This window comes from Schistocerca nitens, chromosome 2 (genome assembly GCF_023898315.1).
Source record: "Schistocerca nitens isolate TAMUIC-IGC-003100 chromosome 2, iqSchNite1.1, whole genome shotgun sequence".
Lineage (NCBI taxonomy): Eukaryota > Metazoa > Arthropoda > Insecta > Orthoptera > Acrididae > Schistocerca > Schistocerca nitens.
The window spans coordinates 444,257,549-444,272,051 of record NC_064615.1 but is presented as its reverse complement, the minus strand read 5'-3'; positions in this window follow the sequence as shown (position 1 = coordinate 444,272,051).

Genomic DNA, 14,503 nt, shown 5'->3' with positions numbered 1-14,503 from the left:
ATACGGGAAGAGGGACATAGAAATACGGAACAGCCAGAAAATAATAACACAGAGCATTTCGGAAATTATGAAAGAAATTGGCAAGGTGCACCGAATTTTGAAATGGAACCGCCGAAACGACGTAACAATGACCGATATGCGACTCACCGACATCATGATTTTGACTATAAGCTGTTCATTACTGCACGTAAATTCAAAACATTTAAGAGTTCCGGCAACGACATTCATCCACAAGCGTGGCTCCATCAATTCTCTCATTGTTTTCCTCCCAACTGGTCATTAGAGCACAGATTAGAATTTATGTGTGGCTATTTAGAGAATGAACCAGCTGTAAGACTGCGATCGGTCATTCACGATTGTCACAGTGAAGGAGAATTTTATCATGCCTTCCTCTCAGCATATTGGTCTCAAGCTACACATGACCGAGTAAAACATAGCATCATAATGATGAAACATTTCGAACAATCTGAATTTTCCAGTCTTGTGAAATATTTTGAACACATGTTGTACAAGAATCAGTACCTGTCAAACACATACAGCCCCTCAGAACTCATCCGCATTTGCTTAATCAAACTGCCTGAACATTTACGACATATTATTTTAGCAGGACGTTGCAAAGACGACATTGAAGCTTTTCAGGGACTCTTACAAGAATTAGAAATTGACACAGACAGTCGCGGGATGCGAAAACAGGAACACAACAATTACAGGTCACATCCGTCGCAATTACGCGATGAAAGAAATAATAACTGGACACGACGAGGCTATTCTCACAACACAAATCGTGACCAAAACAGACGCCACCCGTATGACAACCACTGGCAGGGTAATAGTTACAGAGAAAGTTCGCATTTCTGTAGTAATGAATATGACAGAGACAGTCATAGAAACAGACAATATGGTAACCAGAACTATTATTATCAAGGGAGACAGAATAATTTCAGACGCAATAGTTCAGCGCGCAGTTACGATGCAGGGAGAAATTCTGCACCTCGTGACCGACAAGAAAGAAACTATGGAATCTACCGACATGACGACAGACGATATGATCGTAACGACAGAGCTGAATTGCATCAGAACTGGCGAGCTTCAAACAGGGCAGGGCCTTCTCGGCAAGGTGAATTTGTAGAAGTTCGGTCTCCTAATCCCAATAACGGCGCGCGCCAACAAAGAGACAGACAATGACTCGCACAGCAGGCAGCCGCGTGCGCCAGCTGGCTCAGAAAAAAATAACATAGACGCTAACCTTGAGAAAAATTCCAGCATTCCTTACCGACGTATAAAACATGACAATTGCTTTTCAGTTGAAACTCTGCGTACTAGGAAGAGTAAAGGTTTACAACACATTTCACATGTAAAACCGTTTATTGAAAGATGATCTGCTTTTTAACTTTGTCTTTGCCATAAAACTCTTCACTTCACATTCCTAGTATGCATTGTCAGACTTAAAAACTGTTACCATGCAACAATGTTTGAAGTTATATATCCAATCAAGAACCAAGAGAACTTATTTAAACAGAAATTACGAATGCATTGTTATTGTGAACAGACGACACAGTGTTATTGTGTGTGTACATTCTTGCTTGTTAGTTGCACGATTACGTAACGACTATAAGGCTCACATACTTAGAACATTTACCAGTACTGATAATGAGATTTTAATGCAACATTTTGGTTTACTTGAAAATACATTCTGGATTTAAAGTACTTTCTGTGAAATACCAGATGACATAGTGGTTAGTTTATGTGACAGCTACACGATTTTATCATGACGCTACTAATGAGTGATAATTTACAATGTTGCTTTTTCAGTGTTTCTGTTTTATATCTGGACAGTTTTTCTGTATTGTTCTGGAAAGTAAAACATATTTTGGTAGTAACTTTTGTGGTATAGCTACAATGAGACAGCCTTTTCTGTAGCACAACAATACGTTACATTATAGTACTTTCTTGATCACGGTAAGGTACGTAATAACTACGATATCTATATGCAAAGAATTTCACTTTCGTTTATGATGAGGTAAGTACATTGACTTCTGCAGAACTTAGCTTACAGTGGACGATTACGACACTTCCACAGTATTATCTTACAGCAAGACGCACATTTAGCGCTACAGGACACGCATTTGAGTGATTAATTTTGTACTTAAAACATTTATTTTTAAAGATATTTGAAGTACAATGATACGAAGTTTTACCGTGATACATTTCATTCCATTGCAATAATCTGTAACACCTGAGGGTATAATTACATTAATCCTCAGGGGGGTACACGCTTACTTTGTGTACCCTGTGTCTGGCAAACACAAGGAGCCCTATCTAATATGGTATTTGCTTATACAACATTACACATCGGTACCATATCTCTCTACCACATAAATTACACAGCTATCTGATCATTTAACTGAGAGAGACAAACATTTTTTTTACTACATCAGTGACACATGTTAACACAATTACACAGTTGGATAACTTCACACTTATGAAACTGTATTTTGTCTGTACTGTGTGAACCCTTCATATTTTTCAGAACCATTGTGATACTATGAGGGCTTTGAATGATGTATTTGGTATGAGATCATGATTTTTAAAGTACGTTTGAGGGAGATGACACTATTGAAATGAGCAGAGAATTTTTTTTTAGGTTTTGAAATTATTGGAGGAAGCTACGACGATTTTGAGAATTGACTGAGATGTTATGATATTATTACGACGACTATGTGTATTATGCTGTTGAGATAGGTTTATGATCAATAAGATGATGCTACCAAATATGAGGAATTTGATTATGCTATGTATTTCTTATGATGAAATATTGAAGAAGTATCGACGAATATGTATATGTATAATAAGGTAAGGAATAATGAGTAGTGGTTAGGGACTCTTGATTTGTGGAAAAGGTTGTTGGAAACCAAGAATCTTACTTTAAGAGTTATGAAATGTATGTAAATGCGTGAGTGTATTACAATGCCGACGAAAATTTTTTGGACACTACTATATTTAAAGGATTTTGTTTCTACACATTTGTAACGCAAATTCTCAACCTGTGAAATTTTTTTATATGACACTGCCACTGTAGCAGAAACTGCTGTCGTAATATTTCAGTAAGAAAGGTAAGTGACCTTGACATAATGCGTTTTGGGCACCCAGATGAGAGGTAGTCGTCTGACAAAAGAAAGCCATTAGGTGGAGAGAAAAAAAAGCCATTATCCTGGCTATTGACGTTCCTTTGTAGAAAGCATCGCAAATATGACATGCTCATTACTTGAAAACATACGATTACTCGTACTTTGTGCTACTTACTGAAATGCTTATGAACTGATGGGAAATATTCTTACATCTGCACACCTGATTATGACAAGTGTCATTCTACAAGAGTTGAGAGAATTTCTACTAACTTATGAAATGTCACATGACTATTGAATGATATTTTTATGCTTCGCTTTAGATAGTTGCTTATTTCATTTGATATCTGGTTTGCAGCTGTGTTGCAGCATTGGTTTTATAAAATAAAATTAAATGCATTTGCTAATGTGAACACTTTCTATCAACAGATCTGTTAAATAATTATTTTATGATCAACATTCTTCGAAAAAGGAGCTCTTGGAATGGAAAGAACAATAAGATGGGACTAATAACACTAACTGCATATATAATTTTCTTTTCAAGTACTTGGTAATTATTTGTAGAATTAGTTTTTGTGGTGCACCACTTTAATGACATAGATATTAAGATGTGAATAGACATTTCCCTTATCTGCATTGTTGTCTTTACTGTAATATTTTTCTGCTTGAGCTCTGTCATGTTTAGATATAATTTATTGCATTTGCTTCTGCTGTTTGCCAGGCATAGTACTACTAAATTTCACTTTACATTACTCTGTTAAGCCAGTTTTACTACTGATTTATTTTTCTTGTTTGCTGCACAGTGCCTTATATTAGTTGTAATATTGCAATTGCTTTGCCCATTTGTATTTTTTTTGTCATTGCTATTTGTATTAATTGTTTTGTGCTGCTGCATTGCCTCGTTCCTTAGTTTAGCATCTGAGCTCAGTAGATTTAAGTTAGCTTAAGATGGTGTAGGCTATATGAGAGAACGAGTTGTGATGAATTGGAAGAAATGCATTGAGAAGCTATAAGAAAATGGTTTGGCCAAAAAAAAAAGTATTTTGAAAGAGGATATGAGCAAAAAAGTAGGGTTTAGGGACAACAGGTTTAGGTAGGATTTTCTTGGAATTAAATGATGAGGTAAGATAATGGAAAATAAATAATGAGGTAAGAAATATGTGAACAGAAAGCATGCTTGGATAGGATTTTTTTGATGGAAACAAATGTTGAAACAAGACGAAAGATCTATGGAATGAAGTTTTAGGTTGGACTGCAGTACCAAATGCTACACTTAAAACAAACCCTGCCCTTTCCTCTTGTGTTATTCTGCTATGTGTTTGTGTACTCTTGTATATTTGTGTTTTTCCTGTCTTTAAGTGTTTAGCTGATATGAGTTATGCTGTGGAATTTTTCTAATAATATGTTTTTTCTTTGTGAAGATGCTTAGACATTATTTATTCTGTTTTGTTTTAATGCTCATGCGTGAAGTTGATGTTTCAAAAGTTATTCTGATCTTTTATGTATGAACTTATGTCATAATTCCTGTAACACTGATGTATATGTTATTTCGATTCTTTTGTAAAGCCTGTACTACAAATGTTATCTGCATTGTTATGTTCTTTAATGATGTAATTTGTACCTTTGTTATTGTATTCTTATGTTATAAAATTGTAATTGACACCAGTTCATCATATTATTAACTTGTAAGTTCCATTTCACTGCACACATTTCTGATGGTCATAGTCTATGGACAATATGTGAGAAGTAGGGACTGATAGTGCTTGCACGTGTGTTAATAATTCAGCAAGGGACTGGATGACAGCATTGCTGGTTCTAAGGACAATTCCAAAAACTTTGTGAGTGCACTAGTGGTGGTTTATGGACTTGCTATATTGTCCGCAAGACTCTTCGATGGTGATTGTGCACCTGCACAGTTGCAGCAGATGGCTGCTGGCCGTCTCTACAAGGACTACAGTGGGTCTGCACGTTTGATGGCCCACCTATAACGTAATCTCTACCAGGACTACAGTGGGTCTACTCTGTGATGACCTACCTACCAGTATTCTTCAAAACTTCGACTGACTCTGTGGTGTGTTTGCACTGTTGTGGCCCATTACCTGTCAGCATGTCAAGAGTCAGCACTGTCTTTCCGTTCGAAGGACAACACTACTTCTTCAAGACTGCATGGAATCCACTACTTCCATGTGCATTGTCTTTTACTGCTCAGACTTTGAGAAAAGGAACGGCAGTTTTACTGTGATGAATGATCAGGACTGTCTTTCTGGACTGTGAGAAAACTTTAGCTTTTAACCAACATTGTATCAATAAGTGTGTGCCTTTGATTTCTTTGTTATTGTAATTATGAAAAATTTTATCAAATCATTATTGGCCACTGCCCAAAACAATTTGTAAAATTTTTTGTGGGGAGCATGGGGGCTATGTAAGTAGGCTGTTTATATTTTCTTATTGGCAACGTTACATAGCGCTCTGTATGAAAATCACTCGCAGTGCTGTGTGCAGTCTGTGGCTAGTTTGCATTGTTGTCTGCCATTGTAGTGTTGGGCAGTGGCAGCTGGATGTTAACAGCGCATAGCGTTGCACAGTTGGAGGTGAGCCGCCAGCAGTGGTGGATGTGGGGAGAGAAATGGCGGAGTTTTGATATTGTTATGGATGTTAGGATATTATGATATTGTTATGGATGTTATGAACTCCTATATATATTATTACTTTTGATGACTATTAAGGTAAATACATTGTTTGTTCTCTATTAAAATCTTTCATTTGCTAACTATGCCTATCAGTAGTTAGTGCCTTCCATAGTTTGAATCTTTTATTTAGCTGGCAGTAGTGGCGCTCGCTGTATTGCAGTAGTTCGAGTAACGAAGATTTTTGTGAGGTAAGTGATTTGTGAAAGGTATAGGTTAATGTTAGTCAGGGCCATTCTTTTGTAGGGATTTTTGAAAGTCAGATTGCATTGCGCTAAAAATATTGTGTGACAGTTTAAGCACAGTCTTGTATAATTGTTCAAAGGGGACGTTTCACTGAGAAGTAGTCAGTCATAGATCTGCTCTTATTTGCTTAAATGTAGTTTGCATCTGACACAACGCATTTACTAATTTGTCACTCTTTCTTTCACAATACATCGGCAATTTATTGCTCTCTGTTGTAATTGTGTTTGTTGCATTTTTGCTTAGTCTTTGTTTCTTTTTCTGCTTAATTTTGATTTGTGAAAAAAGCCGCGAAAAACTATTAACAGTACATCGCGATGTGCAATGAGTGAAATAGTCGACTCGAATAATTTGACCGATAATACTTGCGACACTCAGTGTAATAGTGATAATCCTCTAATTACAGATAATCAGAGCCTGCCGATCACTAGTATTGAGTTAAATCCTAAAGATGGGCAAACAAATTCAATTAAGTCCACAGTAAATTTAACAATTGATGACGCGGCACGTTCCGATACAATGAACGCTGCCCAGTTTGACACACCCGATTTGCAAAATTTGAATTGTGAACAGATAAATTTTTCTCACGAAGATGAACAATGTAGTCAAAATACGTCAGATTTATTTGATTCCGAGGTAGTGACCAACAGTGCACGTCCGATTGGCAAACCTTTTCAAGAATCAGAGAATGACCAAATGGTTATACAAAACGCGAGATATGCAGATACACCAACACACAGCATAGAAAATAGCGTCGCTAATTTTGGCATGGATCAAGTTATGGCATTGTTGCTACAACTTCTGAATCAAACAATCAACTTAATGAAAAACTAGACAACAATTCCAAACAGTTGAATAAAAAATACGACAACCTTAATGAATCGAACAAACAACTTAATGAAAAACTAAACAGCAATTGCAAACAGTCGAATGATAAACAAGACAACAATTTCAAACAACTTAGTGAACAGATTACAGCCGTTGCCGCGCAATGTCATGATACTAAAGAACAATTACGTGAGGAAATTAAGGCGTCTGCTAGGAACAGTAGTGAAGAAATTAGATCTGTGGCACAAGAATTACGTAATATACATGCAGCCACAACTAAATTACTTAGAGATGAAATTAGTGCAGTCGCTAAACAATGTTCTGAAAACGCAACACAGTTACGCGACGAGTTTAAATTAATGTCTGCAGAACTTTCACGCACACTGGATGCGAAAGTAGACGCGAAATTTGACCAACAGAACAGCCAAATTGATGAACGTTTTAATCACCACCTACAAAACAGTGAAACCCGTTACCGTAAATTTATACAGGAACAGAATAAAGTAAAGCAACAAGTCATGGAAACAATTACTGCACAGAGATAGGAAGATAAGCGTAAATTGTTTACGAAAGCAAAAACATAAGTAGACAACAATATTGCTACAGCATCAGACGAAATCAAACAGTTGAACACCGAATTGCATGATGAAATTTCCGATCTTAAAACAAAAACAGACACACACACATTAGACTTTCAGACAATGACCAACAGACTTGAAAAGTAGGAACTAACACAGGATTCCGATGCCATCAAAGCAGACGTTAAGAAATTGAAAAACCACACGTAAAATACAAAAACAAATTAATGCTTGGTATACTAAGAACGATGATCAGGTAAAAGCACTGACTGAAAAATATGACGAATTGGCCAGTCGTATTGATGTTATCGAAATTAATAATGACACCAAATCAGACGATACTTCACCAGTTTCGTTTAATCAAACACCCGTATTCCAAAATTTACAGCAGATGATCAGTGAGATAGGTTCGTCCAATTATACATTACGTAGAAAATTGTCATCTTCACAGCAAGAAGTGACGGAGATGAAAAATATTTCAGCCTTTGACACATCACAGCATACGCCACTCTCGGAACATTTGTCAGACTCACACAGCCAGTGTAATTTAGGTAATTTACAGAGAGCACGTGACTTAGATTTCGAACAGTCACAGACAAACAGATTAGCATACAATCCTGAACCTGTTCAAACATTCCGAGACGATAATGTTGGTTATAAGCACTTTCTATCGGTGAGAAAATTTAAGGTATTTAAAAATGACAGAACACAGATTCACCCCTTGGATTGGATACAACAGTTTAGCTTTGATTTTCCACCAACTTGTCCCGTAACACACAAACTTGAATTTATTTGCAGTTTTTTGGAAGGCGAACTGGAAACTCGTATGAGACCGATCGCGAGACAGCGTTATTCCGTAGAAGAATTTCAGAATGCTTTTCTGTCAGCGTATTGGTCGAAGACGACACAGCGCGGAATCAAGGATCAATTAATTAGCTTACCGAATTATGAGAACTCAAGTTTTCCCCCTGTCACGCAATTTTTTTAACACATGGTCCAATAAAACCAGTACTTAAGTGAACCATACAGTGAATCTGCACTTATCCAATTATGTATTCCTAAATTACCACGATCGTTAAGTGTATCACTTTTAACAGGTCAGCAGAAAGAAAATATTTTGGCATTCAGAGATCTGTTACAGCTTTTGGGAGTTCAGCAATCAGATTATTCCTTCATAAACAAAAATTTGTCACATCATAACCAAGGCCAACCAACATACAGTAATTACGATCAGCCACGCTATTTCAATAGTAAAGGTAATAGACGCTCCAGGAACGACAACCACCAGAACTTCAATAACAAACAAAATTTTAATTATCAGTATCGTCAAAATTATCAGCAACAGGAACCACATTTTGGTAACAATAGAGTTTTATCCCAACAACAGCAACTAAACCAGCCGGTTAGCATACCTAACCAACAATGTAATGTGCAAGGTCAACCAAGCTTTAATGTTTCGCCGCCTACACGTATAACGTCGGCTCCGCCAAATAGTAACGCACAGCAACAAGGAAACCAATATGGCCAGAAGACACATCATTTCAACTCGTATCGCAACGCGCCGTATAGTAATGAGTATCATGACGGACGTAAAAGTAATGAGCACAATTTTCAGCTTACGTTTAATAACAGTCGGTCTTACCAGCAGCAGAATCATTCGCAACAACAGATTATCATGAGTGAACCACACAGTAGGTATCATCCCGAACCTAATGCGTCAGGACGAAATAACAAAACAGTACAAATAGTCGAGATGCCACAGCATCCTCCCGCAAATAACAGCACGTCAGAAAGAATTTGACTAGATACAGTATAGGTTGCATCTTCCAGCAACGCAAGCAATACTTTTGACACAGAGAATCATGTTCACGAAAATGTTATTACTTTTGACGACATCCAAGACACACTTTTGCATGAAAAACCAGTTATTCAAAAAACCATTTCCCACCCTATCATTGAAGTAAAGATTGGATCATCGAAATTTTCAGCAGTAATCGATTCTGGATCACCTATGTCAGTTATAAATGAGGAAACTTTCAACGAATGTAATAAAGAGAATATTTATCCTACGTTACCATTAGGCAAAACTAACGTAGAAGGAGCAGTATCTAGTAAGTGAGTAGATGTAAAATTACAGACACACTTATCATTTTGTATTGCAGGTTTCACTCAAATTTTTGGATTGTTCCCTTATTGACAACAGACGTTATTTTAGGTACGAATTTTCTGGTACAACATGACTTTGACTTTCAAAATTCCTATTTAATGTTAAAGGATGAAAATCTCCAACTGGCATTAGAATTTCAGCACTCTTTATCTGTAGAAGAACAAACAATTAATCGGACAGAGGTCATTTCTGCATCACGTAACATAGACTTTCATTCCACATTGTTCACAGATATGTACGTACACAACTACAATACACCAGACGAAGCCGACTATGACGTTATGCAAATGATTTGTGATAAAGTAAAACAAAGCAGTGCAAATACAGATAACGAGCGTACTCAACTACGCAATATTCTTTTACAGGAAGCTCCAGTTTTTGACAACGTCCCTGGTACTATGTCCGGTTTTATGTATGAATTTCAAGTTAAACAGCACGACACGTTTAAAGCCAAACATTATCCCATTCCGTATATTCACAGAGAACAAGTTAAGAAAGAATTGCAAGCTATACTTGACCAAGGAATTATTGAACAGGCAGTTAGTCCGTACATAAACCCGCACCATATTGTTACGAAAAAGGATGGCTCACTTCGGCTCGTTCTTGATTCGCGTCAGATCAATGACATTATTATTAATGAAACAGATAGCCCTCAAACACTAGAAGAACTTCTACAGAAATTTCATGGTACTGCTATTTATTTCACATTAGATTTGAAATCGGGATTTTGGCAAATTCAGCTCCATCCGAACTACAGAAAGTACACAGCATTTCTCTGTTTTGGTGACTTATCAATTTTGTAAATTACCGTTCGGTTTAACAATTTCTTCAGCAGCATTTATTCGCGGTTTGAATAGTATACTTCCAACAGAACTTAAAGACAGGATCACCACATATGTAGGCGACATTCTGATTGCAGAAGCTAACTGTTCTGAACATAATTTGATTCTTGAACGACTGTTACAAACTTTCCGTGCACAAGGACTCACAGTTAATCTTAGCAAATCACACTTTGGCAAAACTTCTATAAAATTTCTTGGACATGTAATTTCAGCAGAACGCATTGCGCCTGACCCGGAAAAACTTCAAGCTTTACGTGACATTACTGTACCTACGACGAAGAAACAACTACGCAGCTTTATGGGTTTAATTAACTTTTTCCGTCAATTTATTCATCACTCTGCTTTAGACACCCCTAGAGTGTGCCAGTTGAAGGGGAAAAACACTATTTGGTCGTGGGATAGCCAAGCACAGTCTGAATTTGTCAACCTGAAACAAGCTTTGTTGAATGCACCACTTTTATCACACCCAGATCTTACTACAAATTTTTCCATTGCCATGGACAGTTCTAACACCGCCTTAGGCGTACACATTTTTCAGGAAATTGAAGAAGACGGTACTACAGTAATTAAAAACATCGCCTGTGCGAGTCGCATTCTGTCATTTGATGAACGCAGTTATTCTGTTACAGAACTTGAAACATTATGTGTTGTATGGGCATTTACGAGATTTAGGCATTTTCTTTATGGAAGACATACGACCGTTTACACAGATCATAGAGCTATCCAGTTATTACTTTCAGCAAAATTTACACACGGCAAATAAGCAGATGGAAACTTTATTTACAGGAATTTAATTTTACAATTGTTCGCATTCCCGGTACACAAAATTTGTAGCAGACGCACTATCCCGTTCTCTCAGCAACAATCAGCAAGGCATTGCAACCAACTTCTGCCAAGCAAATTTTAGCGTCATGTATATTCAACAAGTCGCATTTGAAAACTTCATTTCATCGTCATTACGAGACATAGCACAAGAGCAGAACAAAGACAACGTGTGGAAAGAAATTAAACGGCTTTGGCAAGATAAGAATAATGTTACCATTACGCAATAATATTCTGTTTCGCCGCTCTCACCCTGAGAGTAACAATTGGTTATTATGTATTCCTGACGAGCTTGTTAACAAATTAATTTGGTATACTCATTTAAGATACGCACATTATGGTGCCAGAAAATGTTTTCTTATACTGAGACAGAACTGTTATTTTGCCAACATGGAGAAACGTATACGACGAGTTTTAGCGTCATGTAAAATCTGCCAGAAAGCTAAGTCATACACGACTTCACATATTCCTCCGTTACATCCTATTGTAACCGTTAAATTGAGACACATGGCCGCTGTAGACATTTTTGGTCCGATTCCCAGAACTAGTAGAGGTTTTTGCTACATCTTTGTCGCTGTTGAACTTACTTCGAAATTTGTTACCTTCACTCCGTTACGCAAAGCTACTGCTAAATCTATTTCGAATGCATTTGTAAAACATTTTTTATTTCATGTAGGGCATGTATTGAAAGTAATTTCCGACAATGGACCACAGTTTCGATCTGCTATATGGACACATATGTTACGAACAAGAAACATTTCTCCGATCTATATATCCAAGTATCACGCTTCTTCGAACCCTTCTGAACGACTGATGGAAGAAACTGGTAAACTATGTAGAATATACTGCCATAAAAAACATATTGATTGGGATACACACATACTGTCATTCCAGGATGTAGTTAACTCGATACCAAATGAATCTACTATGCTATCTCCGACTGTTATACTGAAAAATGTTGAACCACCCAACAAAATTAAAGAACTAGTATCTTTTCATACATCTCGTCGACTACGCCACCATGAAATAATTGACATTGCGCTGAACAACATCAAACGTGCCGCAGAGCGCCGGAGAAGACAGCAAAAACAGGTTTGTACACGCCGTGACTTTCATGTTGGACAGAAGATATCAGTACGTACACACTATTTATCCAACACAGGAAAGAGTAGATGCAGTAAATTTGAGCTTCTATACACGGGTCCATATCGAATTCGCAGCGTTCCTCACCACAATGTAGTACACGCCGAAACTTTGAGAACCAGAAAAAGCAAAGGGAATCACCATGTCTCCAATATTAAACTGTTTATTGAATACTTTATGATTTATCGCACTGTAATGCCATTTCCTGAATTTTATATGACCACTTATGCAATTATATTTATATGAACACTTACTGATGATTATCATATTTTTTCCTGGCAAGTGCCGGGCAAGGTAAGGTTAGCAGGTCGTTTTTCTTGTCGTTACACACCAGACCGTGCACATTTTTTCCAGATAAACGCACATACTTTATGACCACTTATGCAATTCTATGTATGTGTATGTGACTACTTACTGATGATTATCATATTATTTCCTGGCAAGTGCCCAGCAAGGTAAGGTTAACGGGTCGCTTTTCTTGTCGTTATATATCAGACTGTGCACATTTTCCATTTTTTATGTATGTATGATTGTTTTCCTATCGAAAGTAGAATTTTTGTCTGTATGCACTATGAAATGTTTAAGATGTAACAAACACCAGATGACCCTGACATTTTTCCTTATATCTCAATATCTTGACTATTCTACATTTTTTTGGCTACTGCATTATGAGACAGTGTGTACATTTTTGCACCTGAACACTCTCTATGTTTTGACATAATAAGTTTCCTGTCATGCTATGCTGTATGCTTAATTATATCACTAGAAACAAGTTTTTATTTAATGAGTATATGATTTAAATGCAAGATATTAATCCTTATTTATCATTTTCAGAAAGCAATAACGTGTAAAAGAAATAAATTAATCAAACCACAGTGGATTACTATGAAATGGGAATTTCACCTTCGGAATGAACGAAAGAAAATGCAATACCTTGACATGAAGAGTAAATGGATCAGAATTAACAAGCATTAACAAGAATATACTATACACATCGTATGATTGCAGTCTTAACTAATTATTTTTCTTGCAGAATACGAGGCGATTGATGCAGGCTGTCAGACAGAACTACACATCTTAGTTTTAGTGATGAAATATTATAGAAATGAGAAACTCTAAACTATGAATAGTTGTATGAAGTAAATGGTAATGTGAATGTGAATAATGAAGTGTCTATTTTTTTGCAGATGATAATAAAGGATGATGAATAGTTATATGAAGAATATGGTAATATGAATAATGAAGTTTTTCTTTGCAGATGATGATAATGATGAAGTTTATATATTTACTATTAGTTAAGAGATGCTATGTAGTTATTTAAGTATTTGTTGCAGTTCCTTTTTGACAGTATGTTTTATGTCTCATGGTATAATGACTGAATGTTTTGGAAAGGACAGCTAGAGTACATACATATTGAGTACACGTTTCATTACCTGTTAATTCTAAGTTCACTACTTTTCAGCATAATATGCGTTTCTTCTTTCAGCTCAATAATCCATTTTGTATTTTTTGCAGGAGAAGCTATTCATGAAATTAATGTGCTATAAGCAGTTAGTCATTAAACCTGTTCTAGTACTTGCATTTTTTTACCTATTTGTGTTTATCATTCATGAATGTGATCACATATACTATACTTGTTTCATAACCTTCCTACAGCTCACTCATGACGAATGACGTTATTAATCCTTATTTCCAGCAATAAGTCAAAAGCAAATATTTTCATGCCCCAGAAATTAATTATCGATCCGAATGCAATGCACTGCTAGCACAAAAAATTTATTACCAGTCCCAGCTTTTACCGGTATACAACCAAATAATGCTACCAGTTTAAGATATATTTCTAGTCCTAAATGTAATGCAAATTTCTCTGATGTAGTGATTTCATTATGTCTATGTATTATTGTAATACAGACTTTGAATAATAGTTCTAATGTCTTATATTTTAAATTTGTCTTAGGTCATTTACATGATATCATATATGAATACCAGTAGCTTGATGCTACACTCATTAGCTCCTGTTTTGAAGGATGACTTCTGAATAATACTGAATAATGTTTTGTAAAACTAT